Here is a 17,024-nt window from a genome sequence, read left to right as displayed (position 1 = left end):
CACATACATTCTCTAATCTAGCGACACTGAAATCCTTTCTGTTCTTCCTGCAAGACACTCCATCTCCAACTCTGAGCATTTTCACTGGCTGTCCCCCATACCTTGTATATCCTTCCTCCATATCTCCATCTCCTGACTTCTCTGGATTCCTTTAAGTCTATCCTGATGCTCCACCCTTTAGAAAAAGTCTTTCCCATCCACCTTAGCCTTAATACCTTCCCTTTATTGATGATCTCCAATTTATCTTACGTAAATCTTGTTTGTACATAATCATTTGGAAATAATCATGTGTACATGATCTCTCTCTTTTTTGCTGAGATTTCCTTGAGAGAAAAGCCTACTTTTCTCTCCACCTCTTTTGTGTCCTGACTGTTTAAAAAAGTGCCTCACACAGTAGGTACTAGATAAATGTTTGTTGACTTGACTTCAGTTCAGCTTTGATAAGTCAAGTTTGAAATGTACAAGGAACATTCAATTTGAGATGTACCAAAAACTTTTAGTAATGTGAGACCCAAACTCAAGAGACAGATATTGCAGCTGAATATAAAGATCTGGGAAGGGATCATAATTGAAACCATGGGAGCTGATGAGATCACAAGAAAGATATAGAAGGAGTAGAGAACAAGGCTTAGGATAGAGCCCTTGGAGAGTACTAACAATTAGGCTTTATGAAATAGGTGAAGATACAGAAAAGGAGAGAGAGAAGAAATTGTCAGATGGATAGAAGAAAGACTACGAGAAAGTTATGTCACACACGCACTCACAGAGAAATGCAAAAGGAAACAAACCAAAGCAATCTAAAACAAAACAAAAACTTGAAGAGAAAGTATACAGAAGAAGATGATCAGTGATGGCAGAGAGCTCAAGAAGGATGAAGAGTAAGAAAAGGTTATTGGGTTAAACAATTAAGAGATCATTGGTGACTTTAGACATAATAATTTCAGTTCAATGTCAAGATCATAAGCTGGATTAGACATAGTTTACTTTAGACATAAATGAAGAGAGTAGAAATGAGGTTCCAATTGTGGTGTTGTGGATAGCTTTATTAAAGAGATTAAGTAAAGAGAGGAGAGCTAAGAAATTGCAAGGATAACGTGAAACAGCAAGCACCCTGAGACGTCCAGGATGACCCAATAGCACAGGCTCTTAGATCTTCTTTTTAAGGAAAGCAACTTTAAAGACATGAAATTAAGGCAGCACATAAAATGCCTGTGGGCTCCACAGCACCAGAATTTGTTTATAGTCATTTTTACAGGTATTTGGCTGGACTTGGGGGAAAAGCTTAGCAAGTCTCTGCTTCTACTCCACCATCTTGTCTCCTCTGCTTCCAGGTCTTCTTTTAACTGATTTTATAAAACTTCTTCAAATTTGGCTGCAAAGTATATAATCAATCTGATTACTATTTTGATTATCTGGTGAGGATAACATATAGAGTAGCCTTTTGGGTGGTTTTCTGTGACCAATGAGTTATCTTGATATGACTTTGTTAGTATCTGTTCTACTTCATTTTGTACTCCAAAGCCCAACTTGCCTATTATTGCATAATTGCAATCAACAATCTTGATTTCCTCCTTTATCATTCAAATCTCCTATGACAAATGTGTCATTCATTTTTTGGATGTGATTTCTAGAATATATTGTAGGTGTTTATAGAACTTAATAACTTGGTCCTCTTTGACATCAGTGCTTGAAGTATAGACTTGTGTTATTATAATATTGATTGGTTAACCTTGGATTTGAACAGATATTCTGTCATTTTTGATGTCTTTTCTCACCCTTTTATTGACTGTGAGGGTTACTAAATTTCTTCTAAGGGAATCTTGCTCACAGTAGTATATGTAATGGTCACTTCAATTGAATTCACACATTCCAATCTCTTGAAGTTCTCTGATATCCAATATGTTTATGTTGAATCTTTTCATCTCCTTTTTGATTATAACCAGTTCTCCTTGTTTCATACATCTCACATTCTGATTTCCTATGAAATATTGATCATTATAGCATTGGACTTTCCTTTTGTCAGCAAACACATTCATAGCTGAGTTTCCTTTCAACTTTGGCCAAGCCTCTTCATTCTTTCTGGAGCTACTTGTAGTTCTCGGCTCTTCTCCAGTAGTGTATTGAACACCTTTTGACTTCAAAGCTTCATCTTTCAGTGTCATATCTTCTATAGTTTTAATACTATCCATGGGTCTTTCTTGGCAAAAGTACCAGAGTGATTTGACATTTTCTTCTCGAGTGGATCACCTTTTTTCAAAACTTTCCACTTTGACCTGTCTTGGGTAATCCTGCATGACATATCTCATAGTTTCATGGATATCCCTCTGCCATGACAAAGCAGAGATTAAATTCCATCAATATTCAAGGAACAAAAAGTTCCAAAATGACTTAAAATATTTGTGAAAATTGTGGGAAAAAAGGAATTCTACAAATTCCTTTTATGATATAAATATGATCTTGGTAGATAATCTTGAAGCATCAAAACAGATAAAGAAAATTATAGTCCAGGAGTTCTTGACTGTTTTGTGTCATGGAATCCTTTGACAGTCTAGTGTAGGTGATGGACCACTTATTAGAATAATGCTTTTAAATGCATGGAATAAAATACATAAAAAACTAATTATATTTAGACAGATTTTCCATATACTAAAATAAACAACAATGAAACAAGCTCAAGGATTCAAGGCAAAGAAGCTCTACTATACACCAATGACTCCAATGAACATTTGATGAAAAAAGGTTAAATAGAAAGTTAACAAGGGGTTTATAGCAATATATCAACATGTATATCAATTAATATACATACATCTAAATCAATCTATCTATCTACCTATCTGTCTACCTATCATGTTGAGATTGGTGTTATATCAGAAATGTCAGGTTACTTTACTATCAGGATAACTATAAGTAATACCAAAAACAGACTTATAATCATATCAACACATGCAGAAAATGCCTTAGACAAAAGATAACATGCATTTTTGTTAAAGCCACTAGAAAAAATAGGATCAAATAAACTCCCCCCTCCCCATACAGTTAAGTTGGAACTAATTAATACAGTTAAGTTGGAAGTTATCATTGTTTGAAAAGGGAATAAATTGGATGTATTTTCAAGGATGTCCATTATTATCAGTGTTTTACATAGTGCTAGAAATGCTAGATACATTAGTAAAACAAGAACAATAATTGTAGCAAATGAATATAGGAAATGACCATTTTTTTCAGGTGACTTCATGATATATCAAGAAAGTCCTAGAAATTCAACTACGAACTTATTTGGAACATTTAATAATTTCATTAAAGTTTAAAAACAATTAAATTTATGGCAAAATGTCAGTGTATTTTTATGGTATCATAAAATCCTAGCAAGAAGAGATGAAAAGAAATTTCATTTAAAATAATTACAGAATACATTTGCTTATCCTTCATTTTTGTAAAGGAACAATGACATTGTGAGAGTGATGTCTTGACTTGTGAGTAAATTGAATCTAAGTGAGGCAGGACTGTACAAAGTCATCAGCCTCACTCTCTCCTGCAGGGTCATCTGAATCCAGGGGCAAGACAATGATCAGGGAGACTGGAGATGAGCACAGGTGCAGTGGGAGATGATGACGTTTTTAAGTTAAGGTCTTTCCCAGATCTTAGTTTATCTGAGGCAACACCCATTCTGTGATTAAAGGCTAGGTAAGAAATAAGGCAAAAGATGGTTTAGTTAGCCTACTCGAAAAAAAAAAAATCAAACAGAGAGGGGGAGACCTTCAGGGTTTCTTGTCAGCACAGAAAAAATATTGCTATTTACATTCACTCTAACCCATCAACACCTAAATAATGAGCAAGTGAGGCTTGAGCTGGGACCTATTAGAGTCTAAGATTTACCTTATAGACACACAGACAGGAACTATAAATACAACTATAATATATTCTTTATAAAATTCGAGTCAGACTCAAATAATTGAAGAAATAGTCATTGTTCATAGGCAAAGTCAACATTACAAAAATGACCATGCTTCCTAAATTAATTACTCATTCAGAGCTATACTATCTTAACTACCAAGAGATTACTTCTAGAAAGATAGAAAAAATAATGACATTCACTTGGATGAATGAGTGATCAAGAATATTAAGGGAAATAATGAAAAATAAATAGGAAAGAAGGAAACATAGCAGAACTATCCTATCTTAAACTATAATTTAAACTAGAAATAATAGAAACAATTTGGTACTGATAAAATATGTAACAGAATTAAGTAATGGAAGAGATAAGGTATATAATATATAGAAGCAGAATATCCTAGTCACCTACTGTTTAATAGATTAAAGATTCCAGTTACTGAGGTAGGGGCTCAATGTGATTCAACAACAACTGCTAGAAAAGCTGGAAAATCACATAAATTAGGTTTAAACCAACACCTCATACCGTATAACAAGATAAAATCAAAACTGATAATATTTTTTAAGACACAATAGGTGACATTATAAATAAATTAGAGGATGAAAGAAGAAATAATCTTCCATATCTATGGATAAGGAAAATAACTGCGACCAAATAAGAGTCACAGAAGATTACGGAAGATAAAGTGGACAATTTTGATTACATAAATTTGATTTTTTTTGCACAAACAAAACCAATAAACTAAGATTAAAAGAGAAAAAATGGAGGGGGAAAGGTGAGGGAGCTTAGATCCTTATAGCAAGTTTTTCTAACACACTTATTTGCAAGACACATAAGGAACTGAATCAAATTTACAAGAATAAGAGCCACTCCCAAATTTAATGAAGGCCCAAAGATATGAATATATACTTTTTAAAAGAACAATTCCAAACTATCAACAACCACATAAAATGTTTCACATCACTAATAATTAGAGAAATACAAATTAAAGAAATTCTGAGGTTCCAACTCTTAGGAAAAGTTGACTAGAAAAGGAAATGACAAATACTGGAGAAGGTTCAGGAAAATGGGTACCTTGATACATTATTGATGGAGCTATGAACTGATTCAGACATTTTGGAAAGTAATTTGGAATTGTGTCCCACAAGCTATCAAAGTTTGCATGCCCACTAATCAATAGATATCATGAAAAGCCTGTACCCCTACAAAGATGAAAGAGTAAGAGAAAGAATCCTTATGTACAAAATATATTTACAGTAGCTTTTCTGTGGTGGCAAAGAATTGAAAATACAATGGAATGTTTATTAATTTGAGAATAAATGAACAAATTATGCTACATTGATGCAACAGAATGCTACAACATTATGAGAAATGACAAAGCAAAGTTCTTATTTTGTGAGGTAATCAACTCAAGATGCAAGATAAGACAGTTTTTCTTTCTTTTACACGAACAGTGTGAAAATTTGTTTTGATTGAAACTGCATATTTGTTACAAGTAGTGTTTTATTTTCAATTGGGAGAGAAAATAAATACTGGTTAATTGGGGGAAATCTTTTAAAATAAAAGTCACTGCTCTTTCCTTCATTTGCTCTTTTGATTCTCTATGCCAGTTATTGGTGTAATGACTTTGTCTCTGTGTATACTTATTTATAGTGAATTCTTCATTTTTCAGTTTCAGATTTAGAAGGAGGTAAATGGTTGACATGATGCAACAGAAGGAGCTTCAGTTTTGCAGTTGGGTCTTCACCTTGAGCATTTGGTAGTTGGCCAAATTTAGTATGTCACTTAACCTCTCAGAGATTTAGTTTCTCCCTTTGCAAAAAAAGGATAGGAATACACTACTGTAATGTTAATGCAAGGTTAATGGTGGGTGGGAAAAAGAATTAAAGATCTTTCCTGCCCATTAATAGGCCTCACTTCTTTTTGTTAATTTCTATTGAGCCACGGGGTCAGAGAGTCATGCCTTTTAGCTTTGAAAAGTGTATAAATACTCTGAGGTGAGGTTTTACTTTGGAGCTCACTAATTGGAAGTGTTTGCTTGACCAGATGGGACTCTGGGTAACTGCTAAGGAGTCTCCCAGTTTTGAAAACCCAGATGTTGGTGCTTCTCTCTCTGGTAACTGTGCATGTATGTAATGGTCAGATGGTTGGATCTGTCTATTGATCTGTGATGTATATATTGCTTATGGTCAGGCAGTTGGAAGTCCTATCTGTTGGTCTTTATTTCTCTGTTTGTATTTTCTCTGAAGTACAGGGTGCTGACTTTTCCCTTTAAACTAAGTAAATGATATATACATTTGATTAAAGTAGATTGTTGACCCCTCAAAAGTTACTTTCTTTTTAGACAAAGCAGATCTAAGAACTGATAGAGCAGGTCCTCCTGTGCATGCTGGGATCCTTGCTGTTACCACTACTTCTATCCATCACAGAAATCATCTCCATACACTTTCTGATAATAGAGCAGTCTTGAAGGTGCTTTTAGCAAGCTTACAGATGATCTGACATCCCAATATTTTGATTCAAAGAAATGATTATTTTATCTATTTGTGCAATAGCTGACAACAAAACGCATTATGAGGATAACTTACTTATCCTTGTAGTTTTTTTTCCTATTTGAATTCTATTGGAAAATATGAAAGAGAGAGGATGAGTTGAGTTACCCAGCCAGCTGGGTTCCCATTTAGGCAGCTTCATTTTCAAAGAGGACCATGACATCAGAGAAATGATGAATATAAATACAGTAGTGAGGTAGTTCCAGTCTTCAAGGAGCTTATGTTGTAATTGAGGGACACATACACACATCTATACTCATATACACACATATATATATACATACATATTCAGGAAGGAAATGGATAGCAAAAGGAATTTCAACCTATGTAGTCACTAGGATTTTTAGAAGATGTTCTTTAGAGAAGTAATAACTTTGATTTGATTACTATTCTCAGAGCACAGCGGGATCTGGTGTTAGCATGCATATTATGGCATGTGGATATCAGAATGCTCAGTCTGGGCAGGTCCTAGTTCTCTGTTTGGTGGCTGGAGTGAGATGCATGGTCTGAGGTTGCCAGATATAGGCTTGGTGAACTTTCACTCATTTGTCAACCTACCAATTAGGATATTTCTGCCCTATGGCAGAACCAAATAGGTGAATGTGGGCATGGAAGGAGTAAGAGTCATCATTCCTGGTAAGGAGAATGGGTACAGTGACTGTACACATGACAAGGTCCTTACCTTCCTTAAGTTTTTGTATTCCAATGAATGGAGAATAGAGAGTGTTGGTATAAATTTCTAGTTTGGCCCTTTGGGAGAGTCTGAATAGGATATTGACTTTGATTATTTCTAAGAAAACTATTCCTAGGAATGTCATTTTTTGCCTGACAGGTTTACATTCCATTTACCAGCCCAAGCCAGATGGTCTCCTCCTTAGCAATGGGGCCCTACATAACACTCTCAGTGTATCCCTGTTGGGGCTGCTTCTTCTTTTAGTTTGTTCTAACTCCCCTCCTCTCTCTTCACTGCCTCCTCCCCACTGTCTGTGAGCTGTGGAATTTGTTCCTAAAGAAACCATCTACCTTGTTTTCTCTTGCTTCTTTCTGTAATACAAGACAATACTGGCACTACTGCCAGCTTCATGGAAGGTCTTGATTTCAACATTTCTTTATTCTCTCTCCACCTACAGTATCACTGAGATCTTTTCTTGGCATACTTCTCAGTTCAATAAGCACATTCAGTTCTCCCCCAACGTCTGAACTCAATCATGTGTGTGCAGATGTGTATGTATATATGTACATGCACATACATATATATACACACCTATATACATACATGCATATGTATGTATATATGTGTGTGTGTATATATATATGTACGTACATATATATATACATATATATGTGTGTGTATATATATATATATATATATATATATATATATATATATATATATATATATATATATACATATATAATTTTTTTTCTGAGTGCCTTGTTTAGGGAAAAAAAAACCCAACAACAACCAAAAAACCGCACTCATAGCTCTAAGGGGTGTAGGCTGACTGGCATCAACGCAGATCATTCCGAAGGCTTAGTAGACAAGTAGGTAAAATACTAAATGTTCTGAGCTGAGCAAGTAGTAAGAAGTTAATTAGTTGGAAACTATGTTGACATAGAAGATGTGGAAAGATATGTATTTAGTGGTTCAGAATCCTCTTTGACAAAGTAAAGCCTGTGATAAACTTTCTTCACAGTTGATTTTAAATCATTTTCACCTCTCTGCTCCTTTACCCACCCTAATTCTCAGACATTCTCTCATTTTCTGGGATTTTGAGGAAAAGGATTCCAGAACTTCAGAGTTGGAAAGCACATCAGAATATTAATCCCAAACCTTACCTGAAACCATCCTCTCTACACCATCACCAAAAAGTGGTTCTATAGCTTTTTCTTTAAGACCTCCAGTGAGAGAGAACCTACCTATTCTTGAAATTCCCCATTTCACTTTCAGATAGCTATAATCATGAGGGAGGTCCTTTTTCTTCCCCTTTCCCCCCTTTTATCAAGTTTAACATTCATTTTTTTCCAGCTTCAGTCATTATTTCTAGCTATTCCCCTTAACAGAAAACAGAAAAAACAAAAACAAAACAATCTTTAATTCTTATTTCATGAAACAGTCCTTTAAATATTTTTTTTTAATAAAAATACAACTCTCATATACCTCCAGCTCTTCTCTAATCAAACTGTGTGTATTGCTCTTCCAACTCCACTTAGGCTGGAAGGTTACAGAATGGGCCATAAAAGGGTAGCTGGTCCCTTCTCTTACCAGATTTGTAGGGATTAGCTCTGAAAGGTTGGGAGGTTATGTAATATTATTGCTCAAAAGCCCCCAGTATGTATTCCTATTTTTGATTATCAATTAGTCCAGGAAACAATTAACTTTTAGAAATGGTAAATCCTAAATTGGTATAGTAAAAGCAGTTGGCATAAAACATCCCTGCACCTGCACAACCAGGGTTGTGTCCTGTATCCAACTACATACAATTCCAGAGAAACCTTGACTTACATTAGAGACCACATGTAGTGAAGAATTAACTGTTTCTGACTGCTAGAAGTACATTCTCTCTTTGGAGAGATCATTATGAGGTATATCATTCATGCCTTGCAACTTTCTACTAGGCTCCTTGAAGCTAAATTTCCCCAGTGCATTTAGTCTATTCTCAGCTCTAGATGTAGTCATTACCGTCAGTCATTGTTGTTTCAAGTACACTGTTAGGACACCCATGCAAAGTCCCAAATCTTCCAACTTGTTGAAATTTACAAGATCATCCTCGAATAAAGTGGTGTTTTGGAGCAAAGGTTATCCCCTCAGCTTCTAAGCAATTCCATTTCAAGTATTTGGTTGGAATTGCTTCTATTGCTTAATTGACCAAACCCTGGAATCACCAGTTATGAACTGGTTTGCTATTATATCTTCAGCCAATCCTAATACACATCTTCTGCATTTCTCTGGTTCTCTGATACAATGGCTAGAAATGCTTTGTTCTGGCCCAAACTCAGCAGGTATGACATCCAAATAGCAGCCCTGTCTGAAGCAAGGCTGTAAACAAAGGTCAGCTTACTGAAGTTGGAGTTGGATATGTCTTTCTGGAATGGTCACAGTGAAAAGGAATGCAGTGATGCTGGTATACGTTTTGCAATCAAAACTAATCTAATTAATTAGCTTGTATGCCTACAAAGAGGAGTGAATGACAAAGAGGAGGCTCACGACAATTTGATTGTCACTTGCAGGAAAGCACCACCCCACCATCATCAATGCTTATGTTCCCACCAAGATGAACCCTGATGAGTTGAAAGGAAAATTTAATGAAGACCTGGAGAACCTTATCATCAAAGTGCCGAAATAAGACAAGCTTATGATTCTGCTTGACTTTAATGCTAGAGTAGGCTCAGATTACCAGACATGGCAAGGAACCCTTGGGAGGAATGAAATTGGAAACAGCAGCAGCTATGATCACTTACTATTGAAGATATGTGCATCTCAGTACATCACCAACACTCTTTCATTTGACTAAATGCAATGAAGTTTCATGGATACACCCTTGAAAAAAACATTGGCATTTAATAGACTGTGATTGTAAGAAGAAGAGACAAACAGGATGTGATAGTAACTAAGGCAATATGTGACGCAGAGTGCTGGACTGATCATAGAGTTATTCTTTCCAAGCTAAATATTCACATTCAACAAAAGTGGTGGTTCAGAGGCCATATGAATATCAGAAGAATTAATATCAACAAATTAGAGTACTTTCTCTGAGTGGGAACAGTTTGTTGCTAACTTGTAGGGAAAATCTAGAAGCTTTTAAATGAAAAGATGGGAACTCCACTGAGTTTACTAGCAGAACAATTCATCAGTCTCTAAGCAGGCAACATTTAATTCCATTGAAAGTAAAGTGCAGGGGGTGGGACCAAAATGGCAGAGTACAAGCAGGATCCCACTTGAGCTGTACCTCTAAACCCCTCAAAATTTCTGTAAAAAAATGACTCTAAACAAATTCTGGAGCAGCAGACACCACAAAATGACAAAATGAAACAGATTTCCTGTCCAAGATAATCTAGAAGGCCAACAGAAAGGGTCTATTGAACCAGGCTTACAACAGAGTGTGGCCCATGCTGTACTGGCACAGATGGAACTTGAGCAGGCCTCAGGGCACTGAATTGCTGGAAGCTGCTGAAATTTCCAGACTTCTCAACTCACTAATGTCAAAGACAACTTTAAAGGTCAGTGAGAAAGGTCTCTTACCTGGATGAGAGGGGAACATGGTCTAGCCCCAGCCCCAGCCCCAGGGTAGCAGCAGTCACTGCTCCAACAGTGGCTGCTGCTTCTGCAGCTCACAGATTGTAAATGATGAGGGAATCTAATGGCTGATCCAGGTCACAGTCCTGAGTGGGAAGCAGTCCTGAGGTGAGAAAGAACACTGGTGTGGGGGAAATAGTGGAGGCTGTAGAAAGGGATTCCTGCCTGCAGTTCCAGGGCAGGAAAGAGTGCTCATGGTTTCTCACAGACCACAGCACAGGCCAGAGGATGATTAAACACATCTCCCTTCATTATACCTCCTTGAAGGAACTGAGAACTTACAGGTATCTAGAGATATCTCTGAAAACAGATGCACAAAACTTCTGAAAGTTGGGAAAGTATACCTTCCACTTAACAAAGAAGTTGAGTCAAGTAATTGGCTGGGAAACTGTCCCAAAAGGGGAAAAATAAGACTATGCAAGGTTACTTTCTTGATTAAAAGGTACTTTCTTCAATCCTTTCAGATGAAGAAGATCAAAGTATATAACTGGAGGAAGATCAAAGCACAATCAGGAAAACACAAGATCTAGCAACTTCTCGATTAAGGGATTGGAGGACTTGTAATATGATATTCCAGAGGTCGAGGAATCTATGATTAAAACCAAGAATCGTCTACCCAGCAAAAGTGAGTATAACACTTCAGGGAAAAAAATGGAATTTCAATGAAATAGAGGATTTCCAAGCATTCTTATTGAAAAGACCATAGCTGAATGGAAAAAATTGTCTTTCTAATACAAGAATCAAGAAAAATATGAACAGGAAAACAGGCAAGAGAAGACATAAGGGACTAATTAAAGTTCAACTCTTTACATTCCTACATGAAAAGATATTTGTAACTCATGAAACCCTTATCAGTGTTAGGATATTAGAGGGGATATAACAGAAGGATAGGGGGTTATAGAAGGGAGGACAAATTAAGGGAAGATGCGAATGGGGCGTACACTTTCCTGATGTGGGGGGAAAGGGAGAAAATTCAGAATTTAAAATCTTGTGGAAGTGAATGTTGTAAACTGAAAATAAATTATATATTAAAAAATAATCATGAACAACTGCTGTAAATAACACTGAAATAAAAGTAAAGTACAAGTGAAGTTTTGAGAGATACAGGTTTATGGCTCAGTAAGAAGGCAGATGAAATTCAATTTTATGCTGATAATAACAATCCAAAACACTTTTATGATGCTCTGAAGACTATTGTGGGCCAAAGACCTATAATGAATGTCAGCTACTCAGTGCTAATGTATCCACATTGGGATGGTCTGAACACTTCCATAGTGCTTTCAACAGACTACCATCAATCAATGGTGAAGCCATTGACTATTTACCTCAGGTTGAAGTCAATCCCTTCCTACCTAAAGTTACAACTGAAGAAGAGATTTTGAAAGCCATTAGGTTTTTCTCCTGTGGCAAAGCACCTGTTACTGATTCTATTCTATCTGAGATTTACAAAGTTGGGGGAGGGTCCATTGCTTATAAAAAAATGACTCAAATTTTCCAGGTTACATAGCAAGACGAGGTTATATCTTAGGAGTTCAAGGACACCTCCATTATGTATTCTAGGTAAAGGAAATAGATTGTCCTGTGACAATCACAAAGATGTCTCTCTTTTAGTCATTCCTGGAAAGATTCTTGCCAGTGTGGTTTCAGAAAGGGATAAACAATGGCTAAATATGGTATTTGCTGGCCGACAAATCTAGGAGAAATACCAGGCATAGGGCAGAGGTTCAGACACAGTGTTTTTAGATCTGACCAAGGCTTTTGATACTGTCAATTGTGAGGGCTTATGAAAAATTATGTCAACATTTGGTTGCCTGGAGAACTTCATCAGTATTGTATGTCAGTTTCATGATAGCATGCTTGCTGAGGTTCTGGATAATGGACGATGCCTTCAAGCTTTCCCAGTTACCAATGGAGTGAAACAAGATTGTGTACTTGCTCCCATGCTTTTTAGCATGATGTTTATAGCCATACTGTCAAATGTCTTCAATGAGAACAAACATGGCATAAAGATCAACTATCTCACTGATGGTAAATTCTTCAAAGTGATAAAGCTAAAAAAAGTGGACGGAGTGTCCATGCATCATTTTTTGTTTACAGATAACTATGCACTCAGTGCAACCTCTGAAGCTGAGATACAACAAAGTATGGATCTCTGCTTCTGTGCTAATTTTGTCCTAACAATTAAGACCAAGCAAACACGGGTGCTTTATCATCCAGCACCAGACTAAGCATACATGGAACCATCAGTCACAGTAAATGAGGAAGTTTTGAAAGCTGTGGATAGTGTAGTTTCTAGGGATGTACACATTGACAATGAAATTGATACACACATAGCCAGAGGTAACTCAGTGCTTAGGAGACTCCAAAGGAAAGTGTGGGAAAGAAGAGCTACAGAAGACTGACTACAAAAGTGAAGGTCCACCTTCAAACTGAATGGCCACCTCTGTAATGCAGACAGTCTATCTGTGCCACACCCAGAAACTGAATCACTTCCATTTGAATTGTCTTAGGAAGATTCTGAATATCACCCGGCAGGATAAGATATCAGGCATTGAGATCTTTTCTTGAGCTAAATTGCCAAACATTCAAACTTTACTGCAGAGAGTAAAACTCTGAGGGGTTGGCCATATTGTTCAAATGCCATATACATGCTTGCCAAAAAGACTGCCTAATGGAGAGCTCACGAAGGGCAAGCGATCACATGATGGTCAGAAGGAGTGATACAAGGATACTCTCAAAGTGTCTCTCAAGAACTTTGGAATTTATTGTGTGACATGGAAGACACTGTCACAGGACTGTTCAGCATGTTGAGCCTGTAACAGAGAAGGTGCTGTGCTCTGTGAGCAAAGTGGAATTGAAGTAGCTCAAAAAAACCCTCAAAAACAAAAAACCAGGAGATGCACAAATTTAGAGAACCCACCCCAAATGTTCACATGGACTATTTGTGTCTGATCTGTGGTAGAGCCTTTCAAACTTACATTGGTCTGATCAGACACACTGTAACTTGATTCTGATATAGTGATGTCATTATGGTCTTTGAGAATGAAGGATAACCAACCAATCTCACCTGCTAAAGATATCAGTGAATGTAAAGTTTTGTATGTTACGTTAAGTAGCATGGGGTAAATCTGTTGATTAATTCAACTGTTGACATCCTCCCATTCCTACAATTACACAGGCTAAATAACTCCAGTTTTTTTCAACCAGTTCTCAAATGCTGCAAATTTGATACACTTCACCAATCCAGTGGAATTTCTTTGGATGGTTTTCAACCCCACCATTTTTTTTTTTTTTGCTATTTTTTTCTAAACTAACATAACAGAAAGCTCTAGATGTGGTCTAACCCAAGTGCAGTAGGATCATTCTCTAGTCTTAGATATTATACCTCTTAAGTTATCCTATGATTGAGCTTGCAGTTCACTCATACCTTGAGATCTTTTTTAGATAATTTGCTTCTTACTTGGTCCATCTTGTCCTTGTGAAATTGATTTTTAAACCCAAACACAATATTTTAGATTTATCCCTATTAAATTTTAACTTTTTAAAGTTAGCTCAACATTCTAATTTCAATTTTTAAAATTCACAACTCTATCATCTCATGATGTTCATATCTCTAAAGCAAAAATTTTCTTTGCCTCAGAGGTTACTGAGTGACCTTGGTCTAGTTAACTGACTCCCCTCTCCTCTCCTTTATGTATCTCTCTCTGTCTCTCTCTCTCTTTGTATTTCTGTCTCTCTCTCTATCTCTGTTTCTCTGTCTATCTCTTTCCACCCTTCCTTCTCTTCCTCTCTTCCCCCCCATCTCCCTCCCACTCTCTCCTCTCTTTGCCTCTCCTCTTCTTTTTCTCCTTCTCCCTCCCTGTATTCCTTCTCTATCTCCTCTTCTCTCTTCCCTCTCTCCTTACTGTATATGTGTGTATTTATATATGCATAGTCCAGGGGAAAAGGTATTGTGTTTAGAAACAAGAGACTTTGGTTTCTTTCTTAGCTTTTCCATTGAATACTTATGTTACTTTACTTCTCTCAGACTGTTTACTAAGTACAAAAGTGAAGACACTGGCGTAGGTTATCTCTGAGCATCCTTCCAGCTCTAAATCTATGATCCTAATTTATCTTTATAGTATACTCATACAGTATATGAGTTAGAATTTTTTGCATCTTAATTTCATATGGGATAAATTGTGAGTCAAATCATTTACATGACCTACCCAGGATTACCCAGAATCCAGGCATCTCCAATACACAAGGGAAACCATTATAAAAAGCCAGTGACAAGTGTAGACAGTTTGTAAAGAACATGGAAGTAATGGATATGGAGAAAGAGAAAAACAACCAAAATAAGAGAGCTTTGGGGGGAAAATTCCACAAGAAAAACAAAATTTGTCATTGGTGAGGGGGAGGAAGAAAGAAAAGCTAATCAAACAGAAAGGTAGGTAATTCCCTTTGACAGCCCCCAAACCCACTACCTTTCAGTATTTCTTATATTGGTGTAATTTGTTAAACGAGCTTTCTCTTTTTCTTTTCCTTAGACGTCTTTCCTCTCTTGCTGCTGTACTTTATGCTGACATTTCAATAAGGACAATTTTTCTTCCACTGTCCATTTGGTCCAGTTTGCATTACTGCTATTTTTCATGGCTGTCCTTCTCCACACCTGCAACCCTTTCTCTGATTAAGGATGGAGCTGCTGTCCAACTCTATGAACCAGAAATTATGAAGATCTAGTCAAAGTTTATTAAAAAGAAATATAAACTAATGGTGAAACCACCATGCTGAACTATGATTTCAGTTCTAACACTGATGATGCCACATTAAACACCTTTGGCTTGAAAGGCTAAGCAGCATCTTCAGTTATATCACCATCCAAGTATATTGGGGAATTCAGAGTCATGGGTTCAAAGCTAATGGCAGTACATCAAGAGGCAGGGGAGGTAGTATGGCATGGGACTTGGTTAAATCTTAAACACTACAGAAATTTTGAATGACCACCATAGCCAGATAACTCCTCTGTGCATCTATCCTAGTTTTTGACACTTCATCCAATGGGGTTTCCCAGTTTCCAAAATGGTCACCAACAATTTATCCACCTTAAAAAAATCAAATATATCATTTCATGTAAAAGAAAATGTCTTTATTATTCTGCCTCTGAGATCTCATGAAGCATAAATCAGCATTTTTACACAACACCAAGCCCAGATGAGCTGGATAATTTCATACTAATCAGATAAAACTGTGATTATACAGTGGTTTCAAAGTATATTCCCCTTACTTATTTTTTCCTCTGCAATCTTGCTTATATAGAAGATGTGCTGAAAAATCAGACTCATAGTCAAGCCTTCTTAGGCCTATGAGAAATGCTCTACACCATGGAAAAATAAACTACATTCTTTCACTGACTCCTATCCCTTTGAAGAACTCCCATAATTCATTATCTGACATAGCTAAAATAATCACATAACCTTAACCTAATATTAGAGGGTAAATACATTATTTTCCATGAAGTTATGATTCTTAATGAATTAATAATAGGCTCACAATTCTCAACTCGAAAAGCTAGGGAATATAAAGCTTAAGATCAGGGCCTGAATAGCATGGTAATTAGCTGACCTCTCCAGTCCTTTATTTAGGAATACATTTATCTCTGATTGAAGGAAAAGATGAACAAGTCACAAGCAATACTGATGCTTGATTGCTGTGGAGTTGGTGTGTGGGAGAGAGGAGGATAATGGAATGCAATTAACCAAACACTGGAACAAGGATGACCCATCTTCTCCATCTGACCTGATAGCCCTGGAGATTCCAGATCTTTCTAGGTTGCTCTCAGTTTCATTGTTATAATCTTTTAATCTCACCTCTTCTGTCTATAAGCTTATTTTGACTTAATCTAATAAACTGATCTTTTTCAAATGAGTTGTTTTCCTTATTGCCAAGCATACATATTTGGATTTCATTATCACTTATCTTTTTAAAGGAAAAATATTTTATTTTTAATTTATGGAGGAAAAGAAATATTACCATAACAGTATAATAAAAAGGACGATTATGCATGAAACTGCAAATCTATTATGAACAACTTGCTATTCTTTTAAAATACATAATACAATTATCATATACATTTATTTTTTTCCTTTTTTCTCCCTTTTCCCCCACTTTAGAGATGGCTACCATTAGACACAAATATGTAAATATATGTAAATATCATTCTATTCATATTTGTATTTATGTGTTCTTTCTCTGTATCTTTTGCAGTTAATTTGGGTATACATAATAGTCAAAATGACTTAAT

General features: G+C 36.3%; 1 long non-coding RNA gene across 1 annotated transcript; it reads left to right on the top strand.

Annotated features, from left to right (window-relative positions):
- Positions 1-658: 658 nt before the first annotated feature.
- On the top strand, positions 659-15,815 carry LOC140508567 (uncharacterized). Its single transcript, XR_011968464.1, has 3 exons — positions 659-878; positions 11,206-11,366; positions 15,271-15,815. It is a non-coding gene; the product is annotated as an uncharacterized lncRNA (long non-coding RNA).
- Positions 15,816-17,024: the final 1,209 nt, after the last annotated feature.

Source organism: Notamacropus eugenii, chromosome 5 (genome assembly GCF_028372415.1).
Source record: "Notamacropus eugenii isolate mMacEug1 chromosome 5, mMacEug1.pri_v2, whole genome shotgun sequence".
NCBI classification, from domain to species: domain Eukaryota; kingdom Metazoa; phylum Chordata; class Mammalia; order Diprotodontia; family Macropodidae; genus Notamacropus; species Notamacropus eugenii.
Note: the sequence above shows the minus strand (reverse complement) of the source record. Positions and strands in the feature narration are given on the sequence as shown.